This window comes from Cupressus sempervirens, chromosome 4, assembly GCF_028749045.1.
Source record: "Cupressus sempervirens isolate cs-2001-9-10 chromosome 4, ASM2874904v1, whole genome shotgun sequence".
NCBI lineage: Eukaryota > Viridiplantae > Streptophyta > Pinopsida > Cupressales > Cupressaceae > Cupressus > Cupressus sempervirens.
In genome coordinates, this window is record NC_143121.1 from 550,476,757 (window position 1) to 550,490,714 (window position 13,958).

A 13,958-nucleotide genomic window follows, 5' to 3' on the forward strand; every position below is an offset into this window, starting at 1 on the left:
ATTGGCTTTGGTTGTGTGATTAAGATCATATTTGTACGATTTTCTTCTTAATCCTTTTAATCCGATATAACAATGTTGTATCCTTTATCATTTGTTCTTCTCAAATTGATTCTACAATTCACTCTCTATATCTTCTAAGTCTCTATGAATGCTTTGTTTGTGCATGCAAACTTCTCCTTCAATCTTACACATTCATCATTATTTTGAAGTTTAGGGTTTTCATCTTCCTTAAGAAGACTAGGAGACTTAGGGTTAGGTATGAATCTATGGCTAATATTCTTCCATATTGCCACTTAATCCTTCCTTTTATCTGATTGGCTGCATGCAAATACATAGGGATTCTACAAATAGATTCATCCTTATCTCTAAAGAATTGAAATCTATCCATAGGTCAGCTCAAAAATGGTTTACATATGTGTTTGTGCCTTTACAAAAAAATATGTAAATTTTGTGTCACCCAGAAAATGAAGTGACTGGTGCTCGACATATATTGCAATTCTATTTCAGACTTGACTTTTGAATTGCTCGACATCTTCCATTTCCTTGGCATCTAAATCACTTGACATTGTCTATCTTCTTGGCACTTAAGTTACTCGACACATGAGTGACTTGAAACTCATTGCAACTTGGCATGGTCTAACATTCATATGATGTACTTGACATATATTACTAGTTCAGCATGAACTAAGTAAATTGCTTAAGTGTGTTGACACTCACTTGTCAAAACCAATCTGAGATCATCAACTTAATAATTAATTAAATATGATTTCATTAGTAAGAAAATACTTTATTACTCTAAAAATATCTACAATCAATTGAAGGCTCAGAAGAAAACTATTGATGTTTTTCAAGGTAAGATGAATGAAGAAGCTATTAAAAGAAGGGAGTTAGAAGCTAAATTTGGTAATATCCCTAATAAGCTCTTGGAATATGAGGGTAATATTTTTTGGCTTCTTAAATCTAATGAGAAAAATATGCAAAGTGTCACATCTAGTCTCCTTAATGTTACATCTAATATGGGAAAAGGATCTCCTGATGTTACAATGACAAAATGTTTACCTACACCTAATATTTAGAGTGGTGATGAGAAAATGCAATAGGGAAAACAAAAGGAAGGCTTTTTCCATGTCTACCACTTGTTCTATGAAGGATACTATTTAGGAGGTTGTTAGCGTGGGTAAGAGTCTAGCCAATTTGGTTAAGGATTTCATATTGTGGTATTCTTCTATTGTAGTCTATTTTTTATGTTTAGGTTCTTTCTATTCTTGTGTGCTAGTAGTGGTTCTCCTATTGATTTTATGATCTTTCTAGTAGTACTTTTGGATTTTTATGTCCCTATTTAGGATATGGTGTTAGAATATATAGTCCACTAATATAATTGAGAGGGGGGTGGTGAATCAATTATCTAGCTATTATCACAATTATCAACCTTAAACAAACTTAACCATATGAGTAATATAAACTTAAACCAAAACAAGAAACTCATAGACAATAACACCATATATGTTAACTAGGGAAACCCTTGATCAAAGGGAAAACCCCAATGGAGATGGTACCCACAAGATGGTGTACCAATATAAATATTCCTTGTTAGAGGATGGACCCTATTAGTAGTATTTGAATACATTTATTACATATGAGTCCTTGTTAGGAGACTTTGAATCCCTGTTAGGAGATTCCAACCCTATTAGGAGTTGTAGAAGACAACTCGACCCACTGGCCAAATAGCTTCAAGAGAAAGACCAATGAATCCACTGTCCAAATTATCATTGTATTATTCCTTGTAGAATAATAGAATTGTACTCTATTATTCCTTGTAGAATAATAGAATTGTACTCTATTATTCCTTCCTGTTTCTCTATCGTATTAACCAAACTTCTACTCCTTCTGATCTTATAACTAGATCACAAATCTCAAATCCAATAATCCCTTGGATCACTGACATGCATTCAGTAAGCACTCTGCTTCTTTTTGTACTTTTTACTTTGCACTTTTTACTTTGCACTTCTTGCAATAATGGATACACATTACAAACAAGGAAAACATCTTTCCTTTATACCATATCTTCAAAATAATTCCTTGAGTCAGCCTTGAGGCTTTCCCAATTAATTATAAGAAGATAATTAATTATTTAAAATTACAATAGCACTGTTGGCTCATAGTCTATACAAAACTTCACATGTGCAATATTAGAGCTTGCGCACTCACTAACATCATCAACTAACAACCCTCTATCATTGCCCGATTGCACATCTTCTTAGTGTGTCTCACATGTAATCTAGCAAACAAACATCATGAATTGCTTTCCCAATACTCTGTTTCTAAATTTCTCTTTGAAAATTAGGTACAACTTATGTACATCTTCAACTCAGACTCTGTGCACTTGACCATGTCATCAGGATACTTTATTGAACATGTCTATAACTATGCATCACCAGAAAATCAAACTATTGTCTGTAAATTAAGATCTTTGTCTACTACCCAACTAGTCTTTATAGAGACAATGCTAAGTTCACATCAATGAAAAACACATTCATGAATGCAACATCTCAATACTCTCCAATGCCTAGGATACTCCCCCAATGCTAATAATCTCCCCCTTTGGCATTGATCACAACATAGATGAAAAACCCATCTAAGTTCCAAGAATACCAAATAGTGTTCTGTTATTGTTGTTGACTAGCATTAGTTGTCCACACACTAAAAAGAATCTCAAAACAATAGGTGCATACTCCTGCTTCATAGACATCAATTGTTTACTTCACACTAAAAAATTCATAATACATCGAATGCATATTCCTACTTCCTTTCATGAATCTTTCTTAATCTCTCTAAAGAGATATGTCTCCCCCATACTTAGAAGATGTTTCTTATACTCTCCCTATGCCTTAGGAGATACTCTCCCCCATGCCTTAGGAGAAGTTTTTCTTCATGCATCATACTCTCCCCCATTGATATCAATGTCAAGGACCTCAATCTCAATGTTACTACATATCAATTGATAAATACCAATTGCTAAAATGCTGCACCAAGTCTTCGAACAACTCAAGTGTCCAAAGACACTATTCAATACCAAATATCAAGAGTCCTCAGTGACTTAGATAATCAAAAATACTCTCCTATATGGGAAGCATCAACATTCAATCCATACTAACAATAATGCTCTATACCACTAGACTGATGCACTCTCTGCATCAACTATTTAGAATTAGGTGGGTCATAAATCCAAGCATACCTCTCAAGTACTCAAATGTATCTTTAGGCAAAGGATTTGTAAAGATATCTACAATTTGATCTTTAGTACTCACATACTCTAATCTAATCTCCTTTTTTGTTGCCTTGTCTCTCAGCACATGATACTTAATAGATATATGCTTAGTTTTAGAATGCAATACAAGATTCTTAGACATACTCACTATACTTGTGTTATCACAGTAAATGATAACAAGTTCTTCAAACTCAATTCTGATATCCTTGAACATCTGCTTCGTCTACATAACTTGATTATAGTTATTTTTTGTTACAACATACTTTGTCTCAGTAGTACTCTGTGAAATACAATATTGCTTATTGATTAACCAAGAAACCAATCTTCCTCCAAAAAAAGAATGCTCCACCATTGGTGCTCTTTCTTTCATCCATACTATTTGCCCAATTTGTATCAATATATGCACATAGAATTAAATCACTTGCTTTGTCATACCAAATTCCATAGTCAGATGTTCCTTTCAAATATATGAATATTCTCTTCACTATTGCAAAATGATACTCCTTAGGATCAGTTTGAAATCTAGCTACAATCCCAATTGCATTTTCTATATCTAGTCTAGTGTGAGTCAGATACAACAAACCTCCAATCATGGATCTATACTTCTTCTACTCTATTACAGGTGTCTCATCTTTGCTAGATAAGTTGTGACCAATTATCATAGGTGTACCAATAGGTTTACAACTTTCCAAACCAAAATTTTTCAACAAATCAATTAAGTATTAATCTTGTGAAATGAAAATACCATTACTATTCTACACAATCTGCAATCCTAGGAAAAATTTCATTTCTCCTATCATGGTAATTTCAAACTCATTCTTCATCTCTTCAAAAAATTTATCACTTGCTTCATCAATACCTCCAAAAATGATGTCATCAACAAATATAACAATAATAGTGGCTATTTCGAATAGAGCCAAGGAGACAGTGGCTATGATAGTAGCTATTTTGGACAAAGCTAGGGAGACAGGGATGAACCTCTTGAATAATGTTTGTAACAGTATGATTGATAATTTTAGATCAATCAAATGGATTTTCCATGAGTTGGAGGAGGTCAAAGATCAGGTGAAACATATTGAGGCAACAAGGAAAAGGATGGATGCTAACAAGAGGATGATTTTGGCTAACAGGCTCAGTCTAGCGAAAAGAAGAATACACAACCTAGAGAACTACAATCACAACCTTGTGAATCAGATGTTCTCTTTGTTAAGCTCCATTAAAAAAACATCATCTCTCTTACGGGTTGGATCAAAGATAGAAAAATGCAACATGATGAGGAAGGAAAAGACAAGATGAAACCAGAATGGAGGACAACTCTGCAAAGGACAACACCACTCCTAATCAGGACCAAGGGGACCAAAGGGTGCAACAGCTAGAAGTGGAAGAGAATCAACTGGCCTTCGAGGTTGCTCAGGTTATGCAAGAGCTGGACTGAAAGAGCGAGGAATAACTCTCGCCTGTTCTTTTGTTTTTCTTTGTCTTTTGGCTTTTGTTCTGGCTTTAGGTTGTGGTATTACTTGTCTTTTTTCCTGGTCTTTTCTTAAAAATCTACTTTTTGGCTAGGCTTTATGCTTATTATCAGCCTCTAAACTTATACTTTTTGGCTGGGCTTTCACACTTATTATCAACCTTATATGTTTTAACTTTTGGGTTTTAGGATCCCTGTAAAACCTGTTTATCTAATCAAAAACAAATATAACAATAATAAGAAAATCATTTTCAAATTCTATCAAATGTAAGTTACTGTCAACCATATCTTTAGCAAATCAGAGTTTTCCAAATAACTATCCAACCTTGCATACCAGGTTCTAGGTGCTTGATTTAGACCATATAAATATTTCTCTAGTCTGCATACAATGTCTTTATCTCCTAATAAAGTAAAACCTTCAGGCTGCTCAATATATACCTCTCCTTCAAGTTCTCCATTCAAAAAGGTTTATTTAACACCATCTGATAAACCTTAAACTTCTTATTTTTTGCATAAGCCAAGAACATCCTTACTACTTCCATTCTGGCTATAGGTGCATATGTCTCCTCAAAATCTATGCCTTCTTGCTATGAATATCCCTTGCATACAAGTCTAGTCTTTTTTCTCACAACTTTTCCTTGTTCATTCATCTTGTTTTTGAATACCTAATTGGTTGCTATCACATTGTTGTCTTTAGGTTTAGGAACTAAATCCCATGTATCATTTTTCACAATCTGATCTAATTCTTCCTTCATTTTTTGAATCCAATGATTATCTTTACATTCTTCATCTACATTGTTAGGCTGAACTTGAGATATCAAACATATCTCCTCATTTACTATGTTCTTTATCATCGCACATTTGTCTTTGCTTCCAATTATTTGCTCATGAGGATGATTCTTTGTCAGATTCTTGATAGAGGTAGGAGTTGACATCTCAACTCTTATCTCTTCTCTAGGTATAGATCTTTGCTCTTCTCTTTGCTCAATAGTTAGCACATCATTCTGCAAATCATTGTTAGTCTCAAAGAAAACTTGAGCATTATGTTTAACAATTCCAAAATTATCTTCTTCATCATCTGAATTATAATCTACCATCTTTTCCTTAGTTCCAAACTTTTCATCAATCCTTACATTTTTGCATTCAACTACTATCTTAGTTCTACAATTAAAACATCTATATCCCTTGCTTTTCAATAAATAACCAAGAAACATGCCTTCATCAGTTCTTGCATCAAACTTACCAACATCATCATCTCTCTTAATGTAACATTTTCTCCCAAATATTCTAAAATACTCAACTGAAGGTGAATGAAAAAACCATAGTTCATAAGGTGTCTTGTTCATAGCTTTTCTTATCAGTACTCTGTTTAGAGTCTATACTGTTGTATTGACTGCTTCTCTCAAACATGTCTTAGAAACATCATTCTCAAAAAAAATTTCTTTTGTTTCTTCTACTACTAACTTATTCCTTCTTTTAGCAATCCCTTTTTGTTATGGTGTTCTAGGTGAAGATAGTTGCTTTTGATTCCATTCTCTTCACAAAATATGTTAAATTCTCTAAAGGTGAATTCTCCTCCTCTATCATATCTCAAACACTTTATCTTAACACTAGATTCATTCTCAACTCTATTCTTAAATATCTTAAATTTCTCAAAAGATTTATATTTTTCTTTAAGAAATGCTACCCACATCATTTTAATGAAATCATCAATAAAAATCATAAAATATCTTTCATCGTAGAATCATCTTGTTCTAGATAGACCACTCAGATTTATGTGAATGATCTTCTCTCTGGTAGTAAACTTCTTACTAGAAAATGATACTTTTCTTCCGCTTAGCCAAAATACATTCCTTACACACAAAATTAGTAGGCTTTGTAATCTTAGGCAAGTCTCTAACTACAAAAGTGCTACTAACCTTTACAATATTATCAAAGATTATGTGACAAAATCTTCTATGCCATAACCAATTTTTATCCACTTTAGCTACCAAACATGTCATTTCAATAGGATTCAACTAAAATACATTACCTCTAAATATAGTGCCAGTTCTAATTAGCTTACCATCTCTATCTTTGATAACACAGGTCTTCTCAGTGAACTACGACTGATAACTCTTGTCCACCAACTATCCAACACTCAACAAGTTATGCTTCAATCCATCAACAAAATAAACATCATTAGTGTTAGTTTTACCATCAAGAGTAATGGATCCAATTCTTGTTATATGATAGGCTGCATTATTACCAACTCTAACAATTGTTCGAATTCTTTAGAATAATTAAGAGGGAGGGTGAATTAGTTATCCAAGGTCTAGATGTACAAATAAAACTTTTAACAACTTAGTGAACCCATAAAATATTTATCATCATGCATGCATCCATAAGATTATGCAATCACTTAAAACTTGTAGGTTACTATCAAATCAATTTGCAAAAATGTAAACATGAAACATAATAGATTCAATAACACATTTGACACAATGATTTACATGGAAACCCAATTTGGAAAAAACTACCAATAACATGTTACTCTTTCTCACTCTTCTGAAGTGATGCCTTGTGAAAGGCCAACCTTGTTAAAAGTTACAATGCACACTATTAAATGTGACCCAGCTAAAGGATTTCAATCACCCTATTAGGAGTAAGCCTTGTTAGAAAATTTTAGACCATTCACTTGGAATATCACCCAATTAAAGGATTTAAAAATGACTATTAGGTTAACCCTAATCCAAAAGATTTACCCTAGACTGATACAATTATTAGAGAGTAATAGTAAGGCTTGATCTGATAACAACTTACAACTCCATTTGTAGATAACAGATCTCTATTTTAGTCCTCCATTATGCTTGTCTTTCACACACTTTAGCTCTGATAGCTTGTTCACCCTTTAAGCATCCATACCATTAAGCCTTCTTGCTTAACTTGCTAATGTAGACTCTTCACTTAGGTCACTAAATGAGACAATACCCTAGACTCCTTGTCTTCCTTAGGTTCTTGCATATAACAACCCTTGCTTTTGACCATCCATCCCTATAAATAGAGAATTAAGATATTTTGTCATTCATTCTCCATTGTCTAATTTAGGGTTAGGACAGATTAGGTAGAATTCAATCAATCTACCCCTTATTCCATTTCATTTCTAAAAAATTCTCCTTCAATCCTCTTTGAATTTTTCTCAAAATAGTTTACCATGAATTTTGTGCCACTAGCTCATCAACCTTGTCTTTCACCTAGTTTACGCATCCAAGAAAACAAACTTGTCAGCTTAGATCTATCAAATTCATGATCTTTCTAATAATGTTAACACTTGGCATTAACTTGCTTCTAATGCTTGGCACAAACTGTGTTGCTCGACATCCTCTATAAAATCACTCAATATGAACTAAAGTTTACTAGTGCTCGAAATCAACTGTTTTACTCGACATGCACTAAAATTAACTTTTACTCAGCTCTAATTAATTTTTTTCTTAGCTTTCACTAACTTTTCTTGGCACCTACTGTCCATTTGGTCAAGCTTGGTAGACAAACTTTGTTTAACTTGTTCTTCTAAACTTGCTTAGTGTAACCAACCTTTGCAACCTTAAGTAGATTATCAATGCACTATGATATTATTTTCTTAGTTGATTCTTGTACTCTTTTTATATCATAACTCAACCTTTCCTCTAGGTGTTATTGTTATATCATTTGATCAAATCCTCTTCATCAATCAAATAAATGATAGTACTTAAATCATATAGGCAATTATCTTACCAACAAATAGTAGGTTTGACATCTATGAAAAAATAATGATGGAAACACATTTTTCATACTTGTATCAATCTATTTTTAACAATCTCCCTCTTTGGCATTGATGGAAAACCAAATTGATCAACAAAATCAACTCAGTTTAAACATTAAGACCAACACAATACCAAAAAGAAAATAATTCCTTGTGTTGAAATCTCTCCCTCTATCAACAACTTTCATCTTCTGAATAGGTTTTTTTTAAAAAATTTGTTATAATTAACAGACAATCAACTCATCCCTATGACTCCCTCTAAATCACTTCTTATATCTCCCTCTACATTATCTTCTTCTTACTAGGTATATGTAACCAATAGATACACTTTCTTTCTTAGCAGTTAGCATTTCTCCCTCATACTATGTTGTAGGATTTCTCCCTCTTTGTTTGGTTCCTTTATGTTTTGTTAACAATGTCTATCTTCAACATCTCCTTTGATCAGTTTCAATCTCCCTTATCTTGTATATATCTCCCTTCAGTTATATCTCCTTCTTTGACCAAAATGCCAAAGACTTATAATCTTAATATGCAGATATGACCTTCTTCAATTTCTCCCTTTGTCACCTTGCTTGTGACTGATTTGTAGTTTCAACTCTTTGATTACTTTAGGCAGCTCCTAAAGTAGGATCCACCACATCAAGGTGTAACATCTGTCAATCAACTTGTTTGATACAGGACACTCCTCTTGTTTCTTATATAGCCTATGATAGGGGTATCACCCCTAATTTACCTCTTAGATACTCATGAGCATCTTTAGGTAATGCTTTTGTGAAGATATCAAAAAAAAAACTTTTGTGTTAACATATACCATCTTCACCTCTTTATCTTGAACTAATTCTCTCAAGTAATGATACTAGATTGCAATGTGCTTAGTCTTTGTGTGCATCACAAGATTATTTGATATATTTATAGCGCTTGTATTATCATAATAAAGTATCATCGATTTAGTGATCTCTTCTGTCATACCTTTGAGTAGGTGTTTCATCCATACAATGTTTGTACAATTTATAGCAGCAACAACATATTTAGCTTCAATAGTAGATTGTGAAGTGTAATATTATTTCTTGCTAGTCCATGTAACTAGCATCTTACCTAAGAAAAATGCTCCTCCACTGGCACTCTCTCTATCATCATTGTTTTCAACCCAATCAGCATCAATGTATGCTCTCAATTCAAATTTCTCATTTTTCTTGTAGTATAGACCATATTCCTCAGCTCCTTTCGGTTATTTCATTATTCTATTTATAGCCATCAAATAATTCTCCTTGAGATTAGTGAAGAATCTTGCAACTATTCATACAGATAATGCAATATTAGGTTGCTATGTACTATGTATTGTAATTTTTTAATCATAGACCTATATAATGTTTGATTCACCTTAGCTGAATCATCATTCTTTGACAATTTATGTCCTATCACCATAGGTGTATTTATGGGCTTGGAATCCTCCAATCCAAAGTTTTTAGTATCTCCTTGACATACATTGACTGAGTGATGTATATACCATATTTCATCTAATGTAGTTGCAAACCCACAAAGAACTTTATCTCTTCAAATATAGACATCTCAAATTTTTGCTTCATTTCATTTGCAAAAGCTTTACATAAAACATCTTGTCCTCCAAATATGATATCATCAACAAAAATTTTAGATAACAAAATACCTTTTCCTTTCTCTATATTCAAGTACAGATTGTTGTTATCATCAGTCCTCTTAGATCCAACCTTCACAAGATAATTATGAAGTCTCTCATACCATGCTCTTGGTGCTTGCTTCAAACCATATAAAGCTTTGTGTAATCTACATACCATTTTTTTATTGTTAACATCAACAAATCCTTCTAGTTTCTCTATGTAAATGTCTTCCTCTATTATACCATTAAGAAATACAAATTTAACATCCATTTGATAAACTTTGAAACTTTTGTATGCAAAATAAGCAAACAGAGTTCTTACTCCTTCCAATCTAGCAACAGGGGCAAATGTTTATCCATAGTCAATTCCTTCTTCTTGTGCATATCCTTTGCAGACTAACTTGCCTTGTCCATTGTGACTTTACCATTTTCATCTAACTTGTTTCTCTATAACCACTTGGTGTCAATCACTTTTTTGTCTCCTAGTCTAGGAACTAGAGTCTATGTTTTGTTTTTCTTAATTTGTTCAATCTCTTGTTTCATGGCTTTACTCCAGTCCACATCTTCTAAGGCATCTTTCATTTTTTTAGGTTCTTTCATGCTCACCAAACATGTATCATTTCTCAAATTGTTCCTTGTCATTGGTCTAGCATCTTTATTTCCAATGATTTGTGCAATAGGATGATGTCTCTTGACATATTTAGATAATGTTGGTTCAACTCTATTTTCTTCATTTGGTCTTTCAACTTTTGAGTCACTATGTACATCTCTGTCAAGTAGTTCAACATTTCTTTCATGTACACTAATCTCAGAATCAGAATGTGCCTCAACTTCATTATATAACTTGACATTTGAATGTAGCTCGGTTCCTAAATGTAACTTGGCATTCATAGTATGTGACTCAACAGTCACTAAAACTTGTTGATGGTTTGTAACTTGATTTGTAGCATCTTCTTAAGCAGGCATACCTTCATAAAAGTATACAAATGATTTATATTCTTCTGGTTCCTTCATAGGTTCAGCCTCATGTACTTATATATATTAATCAAATTTTACATTTGCACTTTCAACAATTTTGTTAGTGTTATTATTTAAACACTTATAAGCTTTACTTTTTATGGAATAACTTAGGAATATACCTTCTTCACTTTTTGCATCTAGTTTACCATTCTTGAAATCTTTTAGAATAAAGCATTTTCTTCCAAATACCATAAAATATTTTACATTGGGTGAGTATCCATACCATAGTTCAAAAGGTGTTGAATGAGTACCTTTCTTGACTTGTACACGATTCAAGGTATAGACAATTCTACTTACAGCTTCTCTCAAGTATTTCAAAGTAATATTTTTCTCGATCACGAGTGCCCTAGCAAAGTCCATTACAAACATGTTCCTCCTTTCAGCAATTCTATTTTGTGGAGGCACTCTAGGAGCAAATGTCTATCTTCTGATTTCTCTATCATTATAGAACATCTCAAACTCATTTGATGTAAATTCTCTTCCTCTATCAGATCTCAAACATTTTAGACTTTTACCTATTTCCTTCTCAACTCTTTCTAAGTACCACTTAAACATTTGAAAAGCATCAAATTTATATTTCAAAAATATAACTATCATCATTCTAGAATAATCATTAACAAGCAACGTAATATACTTATCTCCTTTGTAGCTTTGCACTTCAATTGGTCCATAGCATGACATAATTCTTGTGCCATAGCCACATGTCAAAATTTTACAACTAGACAAGTAGCATCCTCTATATCAAGGTAGAATAGATTACTCCTAGTTTGATCACCCTTTCCAATTAGTTTTCCATCAGTATCATATATCTTAGTAATCTTTTTTTCAAACTCAACATTACATCCTAAATTATTCAATTATGACACACTCAATAGATTATAGTTAAGTCTTTCAACATAGTAAGCATTGTCACATAAAATATTTTATGCGAGTTTGATAGAATCTTTTTTCTTTTATCAAAAATGGTGCATCATTACCAAATCTTACACTATTTCCATCATAAAAATTCAAGGTAATGAACTTAATTTTATCTCCAACCATGTGATGCAAACACCCTCTATCAATGTTCCATCTGTCATTCTTGTTCACATAAGATACAAGTGCAGTTGCCTCATCTTCATCAGATTTGTCTTTCATTGCAACATATGCCACTTCATCATCATGTTCATCAGATTCATCTCTTTTTTACTCTTCAACAATGTAGCAAGACTTCTTGCCTTTGTCTTTGTAATCTTTACTATCTTCATCTCTTCTACTTTTGTACTTGTTACCACCTCTGTAGTTCTTCTTCTCTGGACATCTAGTAGCAATGTGACCAACCTCATTGCAATTGAAATAAATGATAGGTAGTTTACCTTTAAACTTGCCTTTACCTCTATGGAATCTCCTTGCCAGTAATGTTTCAAGTTGATCTACATCCTCCTCATCTGTATCACTATCACTGGACTTATATTTTGTCTTTTTCTTCTTCACAGTAGATTATTTCAATGACAACTTAGCTTTAGTTTAGGTTTGTAATTATCAAATTTAGATAGCTCAAAAGCAATGAGTTTACCTACTAGACCTTCAAGATTTAGACCATTCCCTGGTATACATCTCAATTCTTGAATTGGAGAAACTTTAATCACATATATAGGCAGTAGTATTCTTAAACCTTTTGCTTAGTATAGTATCATCATCTATTATATCAGTAGATCCTCTTATTGCATTAACAAAATCTTTTGTCCTTGAGCATATTGAGCAATATTTTCACCTTCTTTCATTCTCATACCATCAAACTTAGCTCTGAGACTCTCAGATTTGGCCCTTACAACATTCTTGTCTCCTCCATAGATGGTTTGTAAAGCATTCCAATTTTCTTTGCACTATCAAGATTTTTGATATCATCAAACTCAACATAGTTTAGGGCTAAGGCAATCTCCAACATTGTCTATTTTGTGTTCTTTCTTCTTTTTCAAATCCTCAGCAATCAGGGCTCCAAGAAGATTAGCATGCTCAACAATAATGGTAGATTGTGTATGATCTCCAAGGTGTAGCCTCATCAAACTTTATCATGTAGGAAAGCTATCTCTATTAAGCTTGGGTACTTCTCTTTTTGACATCTTGATATTTATGCCTCTAGTACCTTCAAACTAGTCCTCTTAAGCAGATGGCTCTGATACTAATTGTTAGAATTCTTTCGAATAACTAAGAAGGGGGGTGAATCAGTTATCCAAGGTCCAGATGTACAAATAAAACTTTTCACAGCTTAGTGAACCCATAAAACATTTATCATCATGCATGCATCCATAAGGTTATGCAATTACTTAAAACTTGCAGGTTACTATCAAATTAATTTGCAAAAATGTAAACATGAAATATAACAGATTTAGTAACACATTTGATCCAATGATTTATGTGGAAACCCAATTTGGAAAAAGCCACTAGTAATATGCTACTCTTTCTCACTCTTCTAAAGTGATGCCCTATGAAAGTCCAACCTTGTTAAAGATTACAATGCATACTATTAAATGTGACCTGATTAAAGGATTTTAATTGCCATGTTAGGAGTGAGCCTTGTTAGAGGACTTTAGACCATTCACTTGGAATGTCAACGGATTAAAGGATTTACATATGACTATTAGGTCAACCTTAATCCAAAGGATTTACAATAGACTAATACAATTATTAGAGAGTAACAATAAGGCTTGATCTAATAACAACTTACAACTCCATTTGTAGATAATAGATCTTTATTTCATTCCTCCATTCTAATTGGCTTTCACACACTTCAGCTCTGATAGCT